We start from the raw sequence: 22,806 nt of genomic DNA, 5'->3' as shown, positions 1-22,806 counted from the left end.
AAACAAAGGTGTGGTTGACCAGGGCCCTTTAAGCAGAGACGACGACGACGACGACGCCAATGAAAACGGGACTCAAAAATTACATTCGCGTTTTCTGAATAAATTTGCGATGATTTCTACTCATTTAGTTTGAGTAATGTGGCCGAAAGAGCTAACGCCGTAGGGCGGCTTTAAAGTTCAGAAAGAGAAAGGAAAATTAATCATCACGCGTTCACGTTCTCCATCAATCCTTTATTGTGGTCATTTCACGTCGTTGTTTTGTAGAGGAGAACAAAGAAATGTACCAGAGTTTGTAATGCAGGTGCAGAGCCTATGTTTTGCTAATTAAAACTATTGTTTTCTGACATTCTCGCTGGCGTTGTTATCGTCGCTGCTTAAAGTCAGCGACACACTTGGCGATTTTATACATGTACACCGATCGCCCGGGTAAGTGAAAACCGGCCAGGTGTGCCTGGTGGAGCGATTGCGATTTTTGCCGATGGCCGCGATCGGCAAAAAAAATCGCTAAGTGTGTTCGCATCAATCGGTGACGATCAAATTCGCCGCGATCAGCGTATAAAATCGCCAAGTGTGCCGCTGGCCTTAGGTCGCGTCACCGACCCTACATAATACTGCCGTGCTATAGGGAGGATGGCTTTGGTTCATAATTAACCGGATGGTAATTTGCTTGGGAAATAACACAAAGTGAAAAAGATAGAACAGAAAGTTCCCGCGGCAATACCTGTATCACTGGAAAGAGTTTCGTTAACGCCTGGAGTAACTGTTTGAGAACAATGTTTAAATATTAGGGGTGTGGAGAAATTAATAAGTAACAAGCAAGAACCAATGATTATTGGATCCAGTTTTGGTTAACTAAAAAAAGGCAATTAAATATGAGCAATGCCCTCAGCAATACCTGAGGTTAGTGAAGATTAGCTTGGCTAATGGAACTACAAAAGAAACTACGGAAAGTTTAAGAATTGTAAGTATCAGGGTTGAAGGGTTGACTAGTTGCATGAAAAGAAAGACGATTTGAGTATTTTATACAACAAAAAATCGGGAAAGGAATTCCAAAGCAAATAATACGATCGAAAGTACTCGTACATAATTTATAAGGTTATCTAATAAATATTCGAGAAACATGAAAAGTCTAAGAAGTATCTAAGACCGTGAAACGGTGAAGAAAAGTCAAACGGATCTACAACTCGGGTGAAAGTTACTGAACAATGAAGACTGCTGTGATCTTAACCATCTTGGTTATTTGGGTGGTTTGTGTTGCTGTTGAAGCTAAAGGTAAATACAGTATCAGATTGATTGAATATATTGTGTTATGAAACAGCTCCTTGAAAGGAAATTCATACAGTCTTCCTTTCTTAAAGGTTTTAAGAATTTAATTTACTCTTTTCAGATGAGATGGTGCAAAAACGAGACACATTTGTTAGAGGTAAGACTACTACTACAAAGCAAAAAGTATCAAATTAAAAAATAAAAAAAGAAAGAAAAAAGATATTGAGTTCACTGAGGTAAAATGGTACCATATAGCAGCGTAGTAAAGATAAGAGATGAGTCAAGAAGCCAAACTGTACTGTCTCCCAAACAATAATAACATCATATATATAAGAGAGGCACAGTTCGGTACTTTATGTCGAGAGCAAATAAAATATAACTGACATTTAAGCGGACATGTTTTCCGTCGTTACACCTAGAAGAAAATTGAAGTGAGATTCCTGTGTTTTTTTTTTTTGAAGAAAAAGACTTTCAGTTTTGTCTGCACAACATTGCCATTCCAAGAGGGATGAAATCAATAAACCTAATAAGAAAAGAAGAAAAACTTTAATTTGGCGATATATGGTTACTTGGCAAGGCAATTTATAGCATCTGTTCAAGTGTGCATCACGAATAAGGCGCCGACAAGAGCGCACTCGGCAATTAAAATACCACCGCCCTAAAATTACTTTCTTTTCCATCTCCTTTGACTGTTTAACTTGTTTCCTTTGGGGAGAGGCGGGGAAGAGAACTTGCACGGACATTTCGTTTGCTGTAGATCAGTACGTACCGAAAAAACTTAAATTTGGAACGAAAATTGGCGCATGCGAGAGAAGCAAGAACAGGTGATCCTGTTTGAAGATAATTTAATATACCGAGGGCATCCCGTGCAATGGTAGATGAAGGGCCGGTGTAATATATTTTTAGTACTACTTTAAAAAGCTGGAAGACATATTGGTATCCAAAGCCTGAAACCCAAACGAATAAATATTTCAGTTTTAATTTCAGTATTTTTGCCAACGGATGACCAAAGAATGGAAAAAAAATTGGTTCTTCCTTTTTGTCCGTAGAAACTTAAAATCGCTAAAAACTGATTTTTAAATCAGTTTTTAGCGATTTTAAGCGACTTAAAAGTCCACTTTGTATTTTCCCCTTAGTGCTCCAGGAAAACATCTGTAGGGGAAAAGGTTCTTAATTTTATTTTCACCAACGTTTTACAGCGTCAACGGCCTCGAAACCTAGTGTTACCCGCGCTAAGTCGAAGTTCTAACCGCGGTGCTCAAATTCTTTATAGAAAATTGACGGGTTGCGAACGTGCTGTAATTTTACTTGTGTTATTTTTAACTTAACTTTCCAGGGTGCAACAAAAGAGAAGCAACGGCACAGGGCTGCAAGAACGGGGGCAGATGTGAAATAGTTGAGAGAGAGGGCCAGCAACAGAAGAGTTGCCGTTGCAAAAGGATATATCTCGGCCAAAAATATGGTGGACCGAAGTGCGAAAAACTACTTCCAATAAGCAACATTGGCATAACTTACTCTGGTTGATTCAGTTTGTGACAGAAATAAATAAATGAATAACATAAAAACAAGCTTGCTAGTGACTCGTTGTTGATAAAAGCAATTAAGGACGGTGCCTACTATCGTTACTGCGCATACGTTCTGCGCATCTCGAGATACTCGGGTTTGCTATGGGTGGTGCCTACTAATACAAGAATATTTTTGCGCGGTTTAAAACTATACGGAGAAAGCAGAACTTAGCAAATGCTTTTGGTATCTCATAAGAAAATTGGAGGTAACCATGCATTTTTCAGAGATAATTAATCTTCAATTTAGGAAAAAAATCCCATACATTGCTTTATATTTTGGCGCTTTTAAGAGATATTATTGCTTAGTTATCTCTGAAAAATGCATGGTTACCCCCAATTTTCTTTTTGGATTCCAATAGCCCTTGCTAAGATCTGCTTTTCCCGCATAGTCTTAAACCGGACAAAAATACTTCGCCTTGAGTAGTAGGCACCGTCCTTAAGAGGGAATGTTTACTAAGACCGAACGAAATCATACTGAAATAAGTGGCACATGATGAAAAATCAAAGCTCTGTATATTCCGTCCAGAGACACCCCATGGTAGTTTTAAAAACGTTGTGGGATTTTTTTCTTGAAATATATTTTTAAACCGGAAAAAATCGAAAAAATAGTGACGGCTCCTCCTCCAATAAACATGGCTTCATGAAAGGGGGCATCATAGCTAAATTTGTATTATCTAAGGCATCGAACGCACTCCTGTAATCTACATTTGATTACCACTAGCCACAAATTAGAAGGATTTTGGTTCAAATAGTCAGTTTAACAGTGGTTAAAAAGCAACTAAACATTTGAAAACAACATTTTCGTACTGTAGTGTTTTCCTAGGCCCTATAAAATACATTTGATTTTACGTTTTGAGCAAAATTTAAATTATGTCTTGGAAAGCAAAGAAATCACTGAAGCTCGCGCAAAATGGATTGTTTGTTTATTTTTGGTTTGTTTTTTCGTTACCCACTAAAACTCATAAATATATACACAGGAGAAAAAAACGTAGCTGCGTTCATATCGGGTCATATTTCGGAGAAACTGAACTGTTTCTGGAAGTGCGAACGCTTCTGCGCCCGCGATAAACGAGAGCATAAAGTGAAGTTGGAGGTCCTGCATTGCTCAGCGGAATTTCCAATGAAGAACTGAGTGAACGCCAAATCCGCACATTTAATAGGAAGTTTAAGAAGCTACTACGGCGACTGCAACGAGAACGTCACAAAACAATAGGATATAATGAGAAAAACAAAGGCCCTGCACGTGCGTTATAAATTTTGGTACATTTCTCCAGCCTGCTCGGCCAAACAACTGAACGTGAAATAACCAAATTTAAAGTTTTGTGGAGAACGTGAGCACATGCCTGTGACAATAAATTTTTAACCTCTGTCTCAACTTGAACGCTGTTGCCACCTGTTCTGTTACTGGATAGTTCGGCCTCGTTGTACACGTTGAACGAATTGGAATAATCGCGAAGTAGTACAAGTAACGCGAACTTATATTTTCATCCCTAAAGTCCCTAATATACTTAGTTCCAACGCTATGCGTCTCCACACGTAAAAAGCACAAAATTCAACTGGGACTTACCTTTGTATGAAAAGCTTCTGTGAGAGTTGCGACTCTTCTGTGTAGACTCTTCTTGAACTGAAGACCGGTAACTGACGTATTTTTCTATTCAATATCAAAAGCGTTCCCTCATGAGCTCTATTTTTTTTTTTTTTTAACAAAAAACGCCAATCATTAAATGTAATTAAATTGTTGGTGTGTTATTAGGTGGTCAAAGATACTGTTCCAATGTAAATATATGAAACATATATTTGAACTGCGGATGAAAGATCAAATAGAAGAAAGATTCTCGCAGTTACTACACAACTTAAGTTGTTGCGAAAAGGGGCCTGAAGAAACTTCAGGCTTGAACGGGATTCGAACCCATGCCGTCTGCGATGCCGGTGCGGTGCTCTATCAACTGAGCCATCAAGCCAACTGGGAGGTGGTCATATTGTGCGTTCGTAATATACCCGTGAAGGATGAATAAATAACTGTAAATATATGAAACATATATTTGAACTGCGGATGAAAGATCAAATTGAAGAACGATCCTCGCAGTTACTACGCAACTTAAGCAGTTGCGAAAAGAAAGCCTGAAAAAACTTCAGGCTTGAACGGGATTCGAACCCATGATTCGAACCAATATATGTTTCATATATTTACATTTATTTATTCCTCCTTCACGGGTATATTACAGTAAAAAAAACATTCGAACCGTCGACGCCACTGAAACTGGCCAGCTATTAAAGAACCCGATATATTTTCATTCGGTTACTTATGTCTGCTTGTGTGCTGAATTAAAACAATTGAAGTATGGGAAATTAGCAAACATATTAAAAATAAAAAAATTATAAAAACCAGTGCTAGTTTTATTCATTTCTTTTATGCATACGATTTACAAAATTTAGACGAAAAACTTGCTTTAGACAAAATGTGTTGCTCCAAATATGATGTTGTGAGTTTAATAATTTTAGATAGGCAACGCCATGTAAGTATATTGAAATACCTTAATAAATTGTTGTTCAAGTCGTTGTTGTTGTTGGTTTGCATAGGCAATATTATTAAGATTCTCACCGAACTGAGGAGCGACAGAAAAACTGAAATAATACGAAAGCTTTATGCAGAAGTGATAACTTTGCTGGTAATCCGGAGCCAGGCATGAGTTGAAAGAACGAATTCGGCTTCCCTCAAAATTTCATTGAAAATATTATTATGTTAAGGAAAGACAGAGAATGAAACCTTTGTTTTCTACAACAGAGGCATTTGCTTCGTGAAATTCCTCACCGTTGTCGTCCAGTACCGACTTAGAATCTCCCAGAAAAATTTCAGCTGCTTTCGGGGAAGACATCTTTTAGTTTTAAGCAGTTATTGAATCGCGTAACTCTAGTTTTAAAATTGCAAGTCTTACAATGAATCAGGAGGGTGTGAAATATAAAAATGCAAAGAAGTTCCACAGTTGTCAACGGCGATAAAAGATTAAAACGACAGATTTAAGCATAATTGAACAAGCCACTGATATAATCAGATAAATCGCAATCCAGTGGATACAGCTAGTACTCCAACTTAAAAACTTTTTGTTCGCAGGATAGCGACTTGTCCGCTTGGTTAATATCCGGTCTCTGACCAACAACTAAACCCTGGATTGCAAATCATTACCGACGTACATAAATTCAAAAGTAACATTTCTCAAGATTTCAATCAGCAGTGAAACCGAACATGATTTGCTTGGAAACTCCCATAAATGAAACATGGTCAAGCTTCCATTTGGATCAACTGAATTGAGTAGCTTCGATCACAGCAGCTGAATAGAGATTAGCCCGCCGCTGAATTACTCGAATCAACAGAAAGCTGCATGGAAAGAGCTTAAATGACAACCATTTATGGCTTGGCTTGTTACACTTTGTTCATAGGATGAGTTGGGCTCACTTGGGTCCGGTGAGCTTGCGGGATCATTTCCTGAACAGCGGCTGGTAATCGAGCCTAAGGGATGCGGGGAGATTCCCAGAGACAAAGAAATTGAAGAAATTTAATTGCGTCAATGGTAAAACATTTAAAAGTAATACTTGTGCATGTGCATGTGTTATTAGATGGTAAAAGATATACTTCCAATCTGATTGAATTGCTCAAGTTATTAAGAAGCGTAAATCATTTGTTAAAGTCTGTCACTGATCACTAAACGCCTCCACAACACGTTGGCAGAAAAAGCTTGTAATCTATTCAGACTGATGAGTTGATTCAAGTTCCTTGTTCGTAGCAAATATTTTGAGAACACAAGCAGTTCAAAACTGAAATAAAACAACAGAAAAACAAAAAAACAAAACAACAACAACAACAAAAAAAAGTCCGAACCGTCGAAAGCACTGAAACCAACAATCAAAGTACTATATATTTTCATTCGGTTTACCTTTTTTTTTTGGCCAGTCTCGCTGCACTATGAATCAATCTTATGTCACTACTTAGTTAGCTTGCACTTAACTTTTCTAAATAATAATTAGTCATTTAGGTGATTTATTTTTTCATTTATTTTCCTATTTAATTCTTTTTCTCTTAGTTTAATGAATCTATTTTGTGTTGTTAATTTTCTTTTCTTCTTGAGCATGTAAACAACTATCAATGCTACCCACCTCGAATAGCCCTTGCTAAATGTGGGTAACTAATATTGTAAATAAAAGTGTCTTCTCTTATAATAAATTAAATTGTTGTTGTTGTTGTTCTTGTTGTAGCACCCTCTCGACTAACCAGAAAGAGACTGCTTGCAGTCTATTCGACAATCGAACTCTGTCACAAAAAAGAAAAAAAAAATGGAGCAATCAAACCCAATCGAACTTTGATTGAGTTAGATTGGGTTCGATGGTCCAAGTTGGCATACATTCGATTAAAAATGGGAGTTATATAGGAAAATTGCTCGTGTTTTGCTGAAGGCTTCCTTTTTCTAGGGTGTCTTACGAAGTATTGCAGGAGTGATTATAGGGGATTAATTGTAGTGTATAATTTATGTGTATGTCAATGCTTTTATTAATTGTATTTCTGGCGAGCGTGGCAGGTTCTCAGTTTGTTTCACGTTACCTCGTACCGTTACTTAACAATCCAAGAATCCATCCCATCAGTGGAATAACGAACAACAAAGAAACATTATGCTGTTGAATCAGCTTCGTTTCAGTTCACTCGGCTTGTTTGTTACATGGCTTTGTGCTAAATTGACTCTATATAGGATGATAACAGTTGTGGATCATGAAATGATGTTTCAGTAAAGCTACATCAAGTCATCTATTGTTCCTCCCAACTAATTCTTTCTTCTTCTTGCATGCTAAAAAAAACTTTTCAAAATTCTTGTCTATTTCGAGAGATGGTTTAGAACGTTCGAATGTTCTCACACAAATTTTTTGGTTCGATTGTGTTTTATTGCCGAACTCAATCGAACCCAATCGTTAGATTAAGTTCGATTGAGTTCGATTAATTAAGTTCTATTACCGAACAGTTCGAGTAGTTTCGTCGGGAGTAATACCCTAAACACTATCAATAAATCAATAAATCAATAAATCTTTATTTTAAGACGGTAAAATCCATCAGGAGTATAAAAATTAGAAATAACCTAACTATCCTAAACAAAACTCAATACCTAACTACAACTAATCTAACTAAAACCTGTTTTTCATGAATGCCGTATATACTAGTACTCTAACATTAAAAATGATCATTAACTAATCTTTTGAATTGACTAAGAGAATTAGCTTCTCTCACATGAATGGGCAGGCTGTTCCAGAGAACTGCTCCGCTATAAGTAAAGCCGTTTTTCATGAAATTAGTTCGCGGAAACGGGACAAATAGTTTGTTAACAGAGTCTCTCAGGGAGTAACGCGTTTCATTTCGTTTAACAAATTTAGATGATAAATATTCAGGAACAAGACCATTTAAAGACTTGTAAACCATTATGGCTTTCTGTATTTGAAATTGAGTGCTCAAGTCTTTCCAATCGAGTTGTCTAATTAAACGGTTAGCGTCAGCATCATAGCTAGAAAAGGTTAAAACGCGAGCGGCACGGTTCTGAAGCTTCTGTAGCCTGTCAAATAATGTTTTACCACAATTACCCCAGACAAGATTGCAATAATCGAAATGAGATTGAATTAGTGCGTTGTATATATAATGAAGGGTAGGTGGAGGGACAAAAGGTCTAATTCTTTTTATTGCTCCTATTCCGGAAGCGACCTTTTTAGATAATTTATCAATGTGTGTTTGCCACCGTAGATTTTCATCAATAAATATTCCAAGCGATTTGACAGAGGAAACGTGTTCTATCGGAACATTATTAATCGAGAGCTCAAGTGGGTTCGTCAAAGTACTCAATTTTTGTCTGGAGCCAATTAGCATGAATTCAGTTTTAGCAGTGTTCAAGGTAAGTTTATTGGAAATAAGCCATTTGTTTAGGTTATCTAAATCGTGATTCAGATTTAACTGTATTGAATTCACATCAACGCCAGCATAAGTGATGTGGGTGTCATCGGCATACATCCTAGGCTGGCACGAAGTTAGGCAGTTTGGCAAGTCATTAATATAAATAAGAAATAAAAGGGGGCCAAGGATTGTTCCTTGCGGTACCCACATTTAAGTGAGCAGAGAACCTTTAACAAGACATCGTTGTGTACGATTAGTTAAATATGACTTAAACCAATCAGGAGCTGTTCCTTGTATTCCATAAAGGTTCATTTTAGATAAAAGGATATCATGGTCAACGGTGTCGAATGCCTTTTTTAAATCGAGGAAAACCACAGCATTAACATTGCCACGATCAATATTAAAGGCCCAATTATCCGTAGCTTCCAGAAGGGCAGTTACAGTTGAGTGTAACGAGCGAAAACCCGATTGATGATTAGAAATGATATCTTCATTGGTCAAAAAGTTATACAACTGATCATAAACAATCCTTTCAAACACTTTAGCTATAACGGAAATGACTGAAATAGGTCGATAATTATTCAGATCAGATGGCTCACCTTCCTTGAACAACGGAGTAACTCTAGCACATTTCCAATCATCAGGAAATATACCAGAGACTAAAGATTTATTAAAGAGAGCACATAGTGAAACTGAAATAAGATCAGCACATTCACGTACAATTTTAGTAGAAATATTATCAAGACCTGTTGCTTTAGATCTACATAATTTGTTTAGATGTGAGAAAACAATACTGCAGTTAGTCGAAGAGAAGCTGAATTTGTTGTTATTTACATTTATATTATTGATATAACTTGAATTATTATTAGCAATTGGAGGTATTTCATTAGCAAGTCTGGGCCCAATTGTTGAAAAATGGTCATTAAAAGCATTAGAAAGCTCACTAGAATTAGAGATAATGGCATCATTCAATTTCAGTTCTTTCACGGTTGTATTATTCACACGACGGGATGTAAGATCATTAAAGGTTTGCCACGTTTTTCGAGGATTACCCTTGGATTGAATAAAAGCATTAGAATAATAAGATGCTTTAGAAGTTTTGATGTCATTGTTTATTATATTTCGCAACTTTTTGTACTTTTCCCAATCGTGTGGATCATTCGATGTAATTGCTTTTCTTTTGGCAGCATCACGATCGCGCATGCCTTTCTTTAATTCTGAATTGATCCAGGGTGCTTTATTTGTCCTAGTACGTCTAGTTCGGAGTGGCGCGTGAATATTAACAATATCCAAAAATTTCGATTTCCAGTCAGTCCACAAAACATTTGGATCTTCAGAACCATTACAGGACCAGTCTTGTTGAGCGATACCGTTACGAAAACTCTCTCGATTAAAGTTTTGGAAATTTCTATAAGAAATGGTTGAATGCCCTTTTGAAGGAAAAGCGAGAGATAATTTCCTATAAACGTAAATAAGGCTGTGATCACTGATACCAATATGAGAGACTCCGGAACAGACTACCCTGTCAGTATAGTTTGTATAAATTAAATCAATTAATGTTGAAGAGGATTCAGTTATACGAGTAGGTTCAGTTATAAGCTGTTGAAGCCCAAATAAATCAGAAATTTCGCATAAGCGTCGAGTATTTAAATCATATTGTGCAGAGGCCAGGTTACAGTTTAAATCACCTAGCAGATAATATTCTAGGCCGAGGGAATCTAATTTCTCAAGAAATGATTCGTAATATAAAAATAAATCAATTGAAGAGCAAGGAGGTCTGTACCAAGTGGCTATCAGAAATGGCCTGGAGTTTGGTTTCCGAATCTCTATACATAAATTTTCAAGATTGAGTACGTTCAAGTCAGAGCGAACTCCAAAATTAATCGAGGTTTTTATATAAAAACCCACTCCCCCTCCTTGTCTGTTTCTATCACTACGAATAAATTCATAGCCTGGTATTTGGACCTCACAACTTTTGATAGAGTCGTCAAGTTTAGTTTCATTAATTGAGAGAATATCAATGGAGCGATCGGCAAGGAGAATTCTTAGTTCATCAATATGCTTTGTAAGACTATTAATGTTTAAACCGGCAATTTTAAAACCACGTCCAGAAGGAAGAAAATCAGAGAGATTAGTACTTTCAACTGAATCAATGTTTTCATTAGGAATACCTGATGATACGTTACTCCGTTGAGAAGCTAGCGTGGGCGTCTCCTGTTGCGAGCTGGAGAGGGAAGGTACGTTTCCCAGATCCATCAGAAGCTTTACCAGTTGTTGGATAGCTGAGGACTGAAAACCCTTAAGAGACTGATTATACTTGCCAGAACTCGCCAGATCTTAAAAACTTAATAAATTGCACGGCCAGCAATGACGAACCTTTGGCATTCAGATGAAGTCTACTACCATTTAATGCTGAGGCGTCAATAACTGAATTATCAATATAAGTAATGTTATCAATTCTGCTATGAGCTTGACCCTCTCATTAACTTCGTTGCGTTTAGCATCGACGTTGATATCTTCTCTGTAGACTATACCCGAGAGACCAATGCTTGAGTTAGGAAACTTGCTCTTCACCTTCAACACAAGGCTCTTAATATCGGCGACACATGAATCGACAGACTCCGATGGAAGATTGTTAGTGCCAGTATGGATTATGATGTGAGAAGGATTGGATGCAACGGCGATGTTGTCAACAGCTTCAGCTATTTCACCAGCGGTTTTCCCGGGATATGAGAATTTATGTACATGTCTTTGAGAAAGCTTTTTTGGATCAATGTGTTTTATCACTGAATCACCGATTAGCACTATGGGTCTTGTTTTTCCGACTTCACCGCTTTTGGAGTTATTTACACTAATTCGAGAGGTATTTGCGTGCGCTCCAGACTGATGCAGTGGCCTCTCAGAGGATACTTGACTCGAAGGAGAAGGAACATGTAAGGCCTGATAGCGGTTATGACTGGTTGGAATTGAGTCAAATGCCCGGTTCGCTTCAGATGAATCAACATGTGATTGTTGCTGTTGCTTTTGTTGTTGTTGTTGGCGTCTATCTTCGTTATTTGCAGTATGGTTGTCCTCATTTCTCACTTGAACTTGTACCTCACTTCTAAGGGGCTCAAATCTGTTCTGGGTTTCTATGTTGCAGGCGGGCAACGGCCGTTGGATATGTTTGTCATTCACACTTTTCCCAAGTTTGCCCACTTGGGACCAACAATCACATATCTTTTGTTGGTGGCATTCGCCCTCGCTTCTTTCTTGCATAATGATCTTCATTGCCAGCTTAAGAGAATCATTTTCTTGTTGCAAGGACAAAACTTGGCTCTCATAGGAAAAACACTTTTCCTCCAACACCTCAATTTCGTTATCTGTAACGCAGATAATAGCTTCAAGTTACAAACGAGAATTGACACCTGTTCGACTTTTAATGAAGAAACAAGGAGCCACAGGGTCTATTTAATAAATATTACTGTGTTTTTTCAAAATCCAGGCCCCAGTTGCCAGCGGAGCAAATATACTCCACGTAACGCTTTAATTTGGCAAGTTTTCCACACGATCCCATACTTAAATTTCACATTTGCTTCTACCCTATCCACAAATTATAGGGCTATCGGGAAAATCTCGCACACATTTTATCTGCCTGATAGCGACCTATCCGGTGGATAAAGTTATCCGCTTTTTGAACAACTGGGGCCAGGGCACCTAAAGCCGGCGACTCACCTGGCGATTTTATTCGCCGATCGCGGCGAATTTGATCGCCAGCGAAAATCGCAAGCGATTTTCGCCACCGATTGATGCAGACACACCTGGCGATTTTTTTCGCCGATCGAGGCGATGTGGCACTTCAACATTGTTCATATGATAAAATCGCCCAACCTGATTGATTGACTTTACTGGCAATTCGAAGCGATGAGCGTAGAAAATCGCGGGAACGGGCACACTTGGCGAATACCGGCGAATTAAATCGCGGATATCTGACATGCCAGATATCGGCGATTTATTCGCTGATCGCGGCGATCGGCGAAAATCACAATCGCTGCACCGGGTACACCTGGCGATTTTCTCCGATCGCAGCGATCGGGGTATAAAATGGCCAGGTGTGTCGCCGGCTTAATGGTTCATTTCAGTGAATATGTGTTCGGATACCTAAATCGCCTCGAAATGTGGATTGAATCTGATTGCGAAGAGACATCGGCGTTTCTGACCATGCAACAAAAACTTTAGTGAAATGGGAATTTAACTCATTTTGTCTTCGAGGGGACGAAAAATGTTGTTAAGAGAGCAAAATGCGGTTCAGCTAGGAATTTTTGGAAAGCCAACAGCAGCTCGTAAATTCGAGTAATAGAGCCGGATCGTTTGCCTAAAATTTTCTGCGACTGAAAAATTCGTTAGCGAAAATAATAATAGAAAGACAAAGATTAAGTTATAAAGTTGTCAGGTTTTTAGTTTGCTGGCGAGTTTGTTGGCCTTTTATACTTATTTTTAATTGAAACGTCTTGTAAGATGTTAAGGTGGTCTTTCCAGCAGTAGGGACCTTAAGCAAAGACGACGACGACGCCAATGATAACGGGACTCAAAAATTACATTCGCGTTTTCTGAATAAATTTGCCATGATTTCTACTCATTTAGTTTGAGTAATGTGGCCGAAAGAGCTAACGCCGTAGGGCGGCTTTAAACTTCAGAAAGAGAAAGGAAAATTAATCATCACGCGTACACGTTCTCCATTAAACCTTTATTGTGGTCATTTCACGTCGTTTTTTTGCAGAGGAGGACAAAGAAATGTACCAAAGTTTATAACGCACATGCAGAGCCAATGTTTTGCTAATTAAAACTATTGTTTTCTGACGTTCTCGCTGGCGTCGTCGGCGTCGGTGCTTAATACTACCGTAATAAAGGTCTATAGGGAGGATGGCTTTGGTTCATAATTAACCGGATGGTAATTTGGTTGGGAAATAACACAAAGAGAAAAAGGTAGAACAGAAAGTTCCCCCGGCAATACCTGTATCACCGGAAAAGAGTTTCGTTAATGCCTGGAGTAACTGTATGAGAACAATGTTTAACTGATATTAGAGGTGTGGAGAAATTAATAAGTAACAAGCGAGAACCAATGATTATTGGATCCAGTTTTGGTTAACTAAAAAAGGCAATTAAATATGAGCAATGCCCTCAGCAATACCTGTGGCTAGTGAAGATTAGCTTGGCTAATGGAACTACAAAAGAAACTACGAAAAGTTTAAGAATTATAAGCATCAGGGTTGAAGGGTTGACTAGTTGCATGAAAAGAAAGACGATTTGAATATTTTATACAACAAAAAATCAGGAAAGGAATTCCAAAGCAAATCGATACGATCGAAAATACTCGTACATAATTTATAAGGTTATCTAATCAATATTTGAGAAACAAGAAAAGTCTTACAAGTATCTTAGACCGTGAAACGGTGAAGAAAAGTCAAACGGATCTACAACTCGGGTGAAAGTTAAACAATGAAGACTGCTGTGATCTTAACCATCTTGGTTATTTGGGTGGTTTGTGTTGCTGTTGAAGCTAAAGGTAAATACAGTATCAGATTGATTGAATATATTGTGTTATGAAACACCTCCTTGAAAGGAAATTCATACAGTCTTCCTTTCTTAAAAGTTTTAAGAATTTAATTTTCTCTTTTCAGATGAGATGGTGCAAAAACGAGACACATTTGTCAGAGGTAAGACTACTACTACAAAGCAAAAAGTATGAAATTAAAAAATAAAAAAAAAAGAAAGAAAAAAGATATTGAGTTCACTGAGGTAAAATGGTACCATATAGCTGCGTAATAAAGATAAGAGATGAGTCAAGAAGCCAGACTGTACTGTCTCCCAAACAATAATAACATCATATATATAAGACAGGCATAGTTCGGTACTTTATGTCGAGAGCAAATAAAATATAACTGACATTTAAAGCGGACATGTTTTCCGTTGTTACATCTAGAAGAAAATTGAAGTGAGATTCCTCTGTTTTGCAGTTTGAAGACTATCAGTTTTGTCTGCACAACATTGCCATTCCAAGAGGGATAAAATCAATAAACCTAGTAAGAAAAGAAGAAAACCTTTAATTTGGCAATATGGTTACTTGGCAAGGCAATTTATAGCATCTGTTCAAGTGTGCATCACGAATAAGGCGCCGACAAGAGCGCACTCGGCAATTAAAATACCACCGCCCTAAAATTACTTTCTTTTCCATCTCCTTTGGCTGTTTAAATCATTTCCTTTGGGGAGAGGCGGGGAAGAGAACTTGGCGCACGCGAGAGAAGCAAGAACGGACCGTGATCCTGTTTGGAGATAATTTAATATACCGTGGGCATCCCGTGCAATGGTAGATAAAGGGGCGGTGTAATCCGTCTATTTTTAGTACTACTTTAAAAAGCTGGAACACATACTGGTTTCCAAAGCGTAAAACCCAAATGTATAAATACTTCAGTTTTAATTTCAGTGTTTTTTGTTGACAGATGACCAAAGAATGGAAAAAAATTGGTTCTTCCTTTTTGTACGTAGAAACTTGAAATCGCTAAAAACTGATTTAAGTCCACTTGATATTTTCCCCTTAGTGCTCCAGGAAAACATCTGTGGGGAAAAGGTTCTTAATTTTATTGTCACCAACGTTTTACAGCATCCACGGCCCCGAAACCTAGTACTCACCCGCGCTAAGTCGAAGTTCTTACCGGTGCTCAAAGTCTTTAGAGAAAATTGAAGGGTTGCGAACGTGCTGTAATTTTACTTGTGTTATTTTTAACTTAACTTTCCAGGGTGCAAGAGAAGAGAAGCAAGAGCACAGGGCTGCAAGAACGGGGGCAGATGTGTAATAGTCGAGAGAGACGGCCAGCAACAGAAGAGTTGCGATTGCAGTAGGGCAGGTTTCGCCATGAGATATGGTGGACCGAAGTGCGAAAAACCACTTCCAGTAAGAGAGATAAATTACTCTGGATGATTCAGTTTGTCACAGAAATAAATAAATGAATTACATAAAAATTAGCTTGCTAGTGACTCGTTGTTGATAAAAGCAATTAAGAGGGAATGTCTACTAAGACCGAGCGAAATCATAAATAAGTGGCACATGATGAAAAATCAAAACTCTGTATATTCCGTCCAGAGACATCCCATGGTAGTTTTAAAAACGTGGTGGGATTGTTTTCCTGAAATATATTTTTAAACCGGAAAAAAAATAGAAAAAACAGTGACGGCCCCTCGTGGTTTCAAAAACACCCGAAATAAACATGGCTCACACCTTCTCGTAAACTTCGCTCTGTTCAATTCACATCAAAGGAAACCCAGTTTTCTACTTGAAAATTTGCTTTTGAAGTGTTTATTAAATATCTGAGTCCAAAAATACTCCAGTGGATGAATTTTCCTGGTCATGAGGAGCCGCAAAAAATCTAAAAAATTCGCTCTCTCAAATTCTGAATTTGGCGCACTTTTTCAATAGAGAATTTCGCGATCTGGTAAAACACTAAATCACTTCAAATTTAGAATTCTAGATTGAGGAAGTATCGCTCTAAAACCAGGTATAAAAAATAGCTTCGGGCTTTTTACCAGCGCCGAGCCTTAACGCTCTCAAAATCACGAAAATTGCAATATCAACGTGTAAACAAACTGCACATGACTGCAAGCAAACTAAGAGAAACTATTGAAATTTCATGTAGTTTACCTCCGCATTCGGCTGTAAACCACTAGTAAAAGGTCGTGTTTCGCTAACTGCAATAAGGTATTGTCTAAATAACATATTTGGTTGTGTTTGTATCACCTGTCATTATTATATAGCCATCTTGATGTGTGAAGAGGGTCCCCAATAGGGTTCTTCAATCCCGCCATCCCGGACAAAATTTTCCCTCAATCCCGTAATCCCGACTGCTGTTTTGGCCCAATCCCAATCCCGGTCGGCTCATAATTTTTTTCACGCCCCTTATCTCGACGAAAAAATTAAAGGCATTTTCAGTTGGATGTAATTCCCACTGCAAATCTGAGTACTGATCTTTGTACTGGTCTTTGGTCACGCGAGAAATATTAGCTGTAAGATTATTTCTTCTATTTCTTTCCATCATAACGACGACATCGTTCATTTAAGACGTTTTTAAAGTTTCCCGCGAACCACGTCAGTCAATAAGTCGTTAGCAATTCCTTTTTAGAGCTTGCTCTTTTTCCTTAGCTTTTTTTTCCTTTTTTCTCACAATTGAATGGTGAGGGCTGCCTTTCCTATCACGTTGATCCTTGGAAAACTTTGCTGTCCGAGTCAAACTCTGAAGAGCATTGCTACTCACGTACCACAACGTGAGACTGCAACAAATATTTGAAAAGGGGACACTGAGGCCAAACTGGCTGGCTGCTTAATGTACCTTAGACTTCTGGATTAAGTGCTTTCCTGAGTACGTTTCTGAGAGATTTTCGTTTTCGATCAAAATGTGGTGAGGTCTCTCTGTTGACCTTTTGATTTTGATCATGAAGGAAACTACTCAAATTTACCGAATGGAGGTTTTCTTAGGTCCTTATCATTCGGAGCCGTTTGAATTAGTTCCTTTCTGCCGTTGTGTACTGTGGCAATTGTTTAGGCAATTGTTGTGTACTGTTGCGTTCTGTGGCAATTGTTTAGGCTTATCGGTTCAAGTTAAATGCAAGGTCTCAGTGAGCACAAATAAATTTCATCTGTAAAGAAACAGTACCCGTAATTTTATTTTCTTGTCCGGGACGGTGACAAGTGGATTTTCTTTTTAAATTTTCGACAACGGACTTCCCGGATCTCGTTTCTTTATAGTAACATTTTCCGCATCCCGCTTCGTAAAATCGTAAAATCCCGGGTCCCGTCCATAATTATAATCCCGAATATCATCGCTCTTTTCCGCTAAAATCCCGAATCCCGACCTTTAAAAAAGACAAATCCCCCATCCCGAAAAACCTATTGGGGTCCCTCTGTGAAGTCAACAAGATAAATTATCATCGCTTATTGCGATGGAGCGACAATCAACGCAATTGACTTACCATCGAACCACTTATTTTCGACTTGAGGATCCTTTAAATCGAGATGAGTTTGCTTTTCTTTGAATTTGGAAACGATTTTTCTGTTTCGAGATGTCGTTACTGGGCCGTTCGCAGAATTTCAAAAACCATAATTACTTGAAGCGAAAGCGCTCGTGGATTAATTCCACTCTGTTTATTTCAAAAGTCATGCAATAAAATGTCACGCTGTTTTAATTCACGTGACGTTAGGTTTGATGACATGCTGAAAACGGAAAAAAATGAATGAAATCTTTACTAAAGTGTGGACAGTACCGATGATTGATACCCGAATGTTTTTATCATCTATACACACCAAAAGGAGCCACAATGCAAGCCTTGCTAAAGTATGATACTCTTTGCATTTTAATGAGGTGAAACCTAGGGGAACACTTTTCTTGTTAGAACCACTAAGTATCAACGCCTTAGTTTTCGCCTTCGTAAAAAAGTCACTACGGTCTCATCCCTGACTGTTCTCTTGAAGATGAGACAAAACAATGTTATCAGCCAGAAAAAAATCACTCCTCACTGTTGACATGCGCATCCTTGACAAAGAGAAGGCAGTATCCTTGACAAAGAGAAGGCAGTTTGTCGATGTATGGCTTTTTCCATTGAATTGTTACAGCTGAGAGGTCAATGCCAAAAGAAGTACAAATTTCCCAATGGTAAATGAAAAATGGGGGTGGGGTTGGGGGGGGGGGGGGATGAGCGCGTGCTCATTTTCCCGAACACCCTACGCGACTTTTATTTATTTATTTATTTATTTATTTATTTATTTCGCTTTGTCCAATATGGACAGGGATACCGCAACAGCTAAGGCCAATTACTGCGGACCCGGGATATACGGAATATACGCACAAAGACCAGACCACAACACCGGGAACTACGTCCCCTACTCTTTGCGAACAGTGAGTGGGTTCTTTAACGTCCCACAGAGTAATACCCTAAACACTACATGTAACGCAGATAATAGCTTCAAGTTACAAACGAGAATCAATTGAGACCTGTTCGACTTTGAATGGAGAAACAAGAAACCACAGGGTCTATTTAATAAATGTTACTGTGGTTTTTCAATGTCCAGGGCACCTAACGGTTCATTTCGGTGAATACGTGTTCGGATGACCTAAATCGCCTACAGTCGAAATGTGGATCGAATTGCGAAGAGACATCGGCGTTTCCGATCAACAAAAACTTTAGTGAAATGGGAATTTAACTCATCTTGTCTTCGAGGGGACGAAAAATGTTGTTAAGAGAGAAAAATAAGTTCAGCTAGGAATTTTTGGAAAGCCAACAGCAGCTCGTAAATTCGAGTAATAGAGCCGGATCGTTTCCCTAAAATTTTCTGCGACTGAAAAATTCGTTAGCGAAAACAATAATATAGAACTGAAGACAAGGATTAACTTATAAAGTTGTCAGGTTTTTTAGTTTGCTGGCGAGTTTGTTTGCCTTTTATACCTATTTTTAATTCAAACGTCTTGTAAGACGTTAAGGTGGTCTTTCCAGCAGTAGGGACCTTAAGCAGAGGCGACGACGACGACGCCAATGAAAACGGGACTCAAAAATTACATTCGCGTTTTCTGAATAAATTTGAGATGATTCACGGCTACTTATTTAGTTTGACTAATATGGCCGCAAGAGCTAACGCCGTAGGGCGGCTTTAAAGTTCAGAAAAAGAAAGGAAAATTAATCATCACGCGTTCACGTTTTCCATTAAGCCTTGATTGTGGTCATTTTACGTCGTTGTTTTGCAGAGGAGGACAAAGAAATGTACCAAAGTTTATAGCGCACGTGCAGAGCCAATGTTTTGCTAATTTTAAAAAAGGCTATTGTTTTCTGACGTTCTCGCTGGCGTCGTCGTCGTCGTCGTCGCTGCTTAAAGCCAGCGACACACTTGGCGATTTTATACGCCGATCGCCCCGGCCGATCGGCGAAAATTGCCAGGTGTGATTGCGATTTTCGCCGATCGCCGCGATCGGCCAGCGATCAGTAAATTCGCCGGCATTCGCCAAGTGTGCTCCTTCCCGAGATTTTCTACGGTCATTGCTGTGAATCGCCAGTAAAGCCAACCCATCAGGTTGGGCGATGTTATCACATGATTTTTCAAAACTGCCACATCGCCGCGATCAGCGTATAAAATCGCCAAGTGTGTCGCTGGCTTTAGGTCGCGTCACCGACCTTACATAATACTACCGTGATAAAGGTCTATAGGGAGGATGGCTTTGGTTCATAATTAACCGGATGGTAATTTGCTTGGGAAATAACACAAAGTGAAAAAGGGTAGGACAGAAAGTTCCCCCGGCAATACCTGTATCACTGGAAAGAGTTTCGTTAGTGCCTGGAGTAACTGTATGAGAACAATGTTTAAATATTAGGGGTGTGGAGAAATTAATAAGTAACAAGCGAGAAGCAATGATTATTGGATCCCGTTTTGGTTAACTAAAAAGGCAATTAAATATGAGCAATGCCCTCAGCAATACCTGTGGTTAGTGAAGATTAGCTTGGCTAATGGAACTACAAAAGAAACTACGGAAAGTTTAAGAATTATAAGTGTCAGGGTTGAAGGGTTGACTAGTTGCATGAAAAGAAAGACGATTTGAGTATTTTATACAACAAAAAATCGGGAAAGGAATTCCAAAGCAAATAATACGATCGAAAGTACTCGTACATAATTTATCAGGTTATCTAATAAATATTCGAGAAACATGAAAAGTCTTACAAGTATCTAAGACCGTGAAACGGTGAAGAAAAGTCAAACGGATCTACAACTCGGGTGAAAGTTAAACAATGAAGACTGCTGTGATCTTAACCATCTTGGTTATTTGGATGGTTTGTGTTGCTGTTGAAGCCAAAGGTAAATACAGTATCAGATTGATTGAATATATAAATTCACACAGTTCTTCCTTTCTTAAAGGTTTTAAGAATTTAATTTTCTCTTTTCAGATGAGATGGTGCAAAAACGAGACACATTTGTCAGAGGTAAGACTACCACTACAAAGCAAAAAGTATGAAATTAAAAAATAAAAAAAAAGAAGGAAAAAAGATATTGAGTTCACTGAGGTAAAATGGTACCATATAGCTGCGTAATAAAGATAAGAGATGAGTCAAGAAGCCAGACTGTACTGTCTCCCAAACAATAATAACATCATATATATAAGACAGGCATAGTTCGGTACTTTATGTCGAGAGCAAATAAAATATAACTGACATTTAAAGCGGACATGTTTTCCGTTGTTACATCTAGAAGAAAATTGAAGTGAGATTCCTCTGTTTTGCAGTTTGAAGACTATCAGTTTTGTCTGCACAACATTGCCATTCCAAGAGGGATAAAATCAATAAACCTAGTAAGAAAAGAAGAAAACCTTTAATTTGGCAATATGGTTACTTGGCAAGGCAATTTATAGCATCTGTTCAAGTGTGCATCACGAATAAGGCGCCGACAAGAGCGCACTCGGCAATTAAAATACCACCGCCCTAAAATTACTTTCTTTTCCATCTCCTTTGGCTGTTTAAATCATTTCCTTTGGGGAGAGGCGGGGAAGAGAACTTGGCGCACGCGAGAGAAGCAAGAACGGACCGTGATCCTGTTTGGAGATAATTTAATATACCGTGGGCATCCCGTGCAATGGTAGATAAAGGGGCGGTGTAATCCGTCTATTTTTAGTACTACTTTAAAAAGCTGGAACACATACTGGTTTCCAAAGCGTAAAACCCAAATGTATAAATACTTCAGTTTTAATTTCAGTGTTTTTTGTTGACAGATGACCAAAGAATGGAAAAAAATTGGTTCTTCCTTTTTGTACGTAGAAACTTGAAATCGCTAAAAACTGATTTAAGTCCACTTGATATTTTCCCCTTAGTGCTCCAGGAAAACATCTGTGGGGAAAAGGTTCTTAATTTTATTGTCACCAACGTTTTACAGCATCCACGGCCCCGAAACCTAGTACTCACCCGCGCTAAGTCGAAGTTCTTACCGGTGCTCAAAGTCTTTAGAGAAAATTGAAGGGTTGCGAACGTGCTGTAATTTTACTTGTGTTATTTTTAACTTAACTTTCCAGGGTGCAAGAGAAGAGAAGCAAGAGCACAGGGCTGCAAGAACGGGGGCAGATGTGTAATAGTCGAGAGAGACGGCCAGCAACAGAAGAGTTGCGATTGCAGTAGGGCAGGTTTCGCCATGAGATATGGTGGACCGAAGTGCGAAAAACCACTTCCAGTAAGAGAGATAAATTACTCTGGATGATTCAGTTTGTCACAGAAATAAATAAATGAATTACATAAAAATTAGCTTGCTAGTGACTCGTTGTTGATAAAAGCAATTAAGAGGGAATGTCTACTAAGACCGAGCGAAATCATAAATAAGTGGCACATGATGAAAAATCAAAACTCTGTATATTCCGTCCAGAGACATCCCATGGTAGTTTTAAAAACGTGGTGGGATTGTTTTCCTGAAATATATTTTTAAACCGGAAAAAAAATAGAAAAAACAGTGACGGCCCCTCGTGGTTTCAAAAACACCCGAAATAAACATGGCTCACACCTTCTCGTAAACTTCGCTCTGTTCAATTCACATCAAAGGAAACCCAGTTTTCTACTTGAAAATTTGCTTTTGAAGTGTTTATTAAATATCTGAGTCCAAAAATACTCCAGTGGATGAATTTTCCTGGTCATGAGGAGCCGCAAAAAATCTAAAAAATTCGCTCTCTCAAATTCTGAATTTGGCGCACTTTTTCAATAGAGAATTTCGCGATCTGGTAAAACACTAAATCACTTCAAATTTAGAATTCTAGATTGAGGAAGTATCGCTCTAAAACCAGGTATAAAAAATAGCTTCGGGCTTTTTACCAGCGCCGAGCCTTAACGCTCTCAAAATCACGAAAATTGCAATATCAACGTGTAAACAAACTGCACATGACTGCAAGCAAACTAAGAGAAACTATTGAAATTTCATGTAGTTTACCTCCGCATTCGGCTGTAAACCACTAGTAAAAGGTCGTGTTTCGCTAACTGCAATAAGGTATTGTCTAAATAACATATTTGGTTGTG

The 22,806-nt window shown here is 38.4% G+C and overlaps 3 long non-coding RNA genes across 3 annotated transcripts; all 3 read left to right on the top strand.

The window, feature by feature from the left end:
- Nucleotides 1–693: 693 nt before the first annotated feature.
- On the top strand, nt 694–2,824 carry LOC146484097 (uncharacterized). The gene is made up of 3 exons (XR_014863688.1): nt 694–1,272; nt 1,388–1,423; nt 2,603–2,824. It is a non-coding gene; the product is annotated as an uncharacterized LOC146484097 (long non-coding RNA).
- Nucleotides 2,825–13,953: 11,129 nt separating this feature from the next.
- LOC146484096 (uncharacterized) lies at nt 13,954–15,750 on the top strand. The gene is made up of 3 exons (XR_014863687.1): nt 13,954–14,296; nt 14,412–14,447; nt 15,528–15,750. It is a non-coding gene; the product is annotated as an uncharacterized LOC146484096 (long non-coding RNA).
- Nucleotides 15,751–20,326: 4,576 nt separating this feature from the next.
- LOC146484095 (uncharacterized) lies at nt 20,327–22,047 on the top strand. The gene is made up of 3 exons (XR_014863686.1): nt 20,327–20,617; nt 20,707–20,742; nt 21,822–22,047. It is a non-coding gene; the product is annotated as an uncharacterized LOC146484095 (long non-coding RNA).
- The last annotated feature ends 759 nt before the right edge of the window (nt 22,048–22,806 follow it).

The sequence above is a fragment of the Pavona decussata genome, unplaced genomic scaffold (genome assembly GCF_977016875.1).
Source record: "Pavona decussata unplaced genomic scaffold, jaPavDecu1.1 SCAFFOLD_37, whole genome shotgun sequence".
NCBI lineage: Eukaryota > Metazoa > Cnidaria > Anthozoa > Scleractinia > Agariciidae > Pavona > Pavona decussata.
Note: the sequence above shows the minus strand (reverse complement) of the source record. Positions and strands in the feature narration are given on the sequence as shown.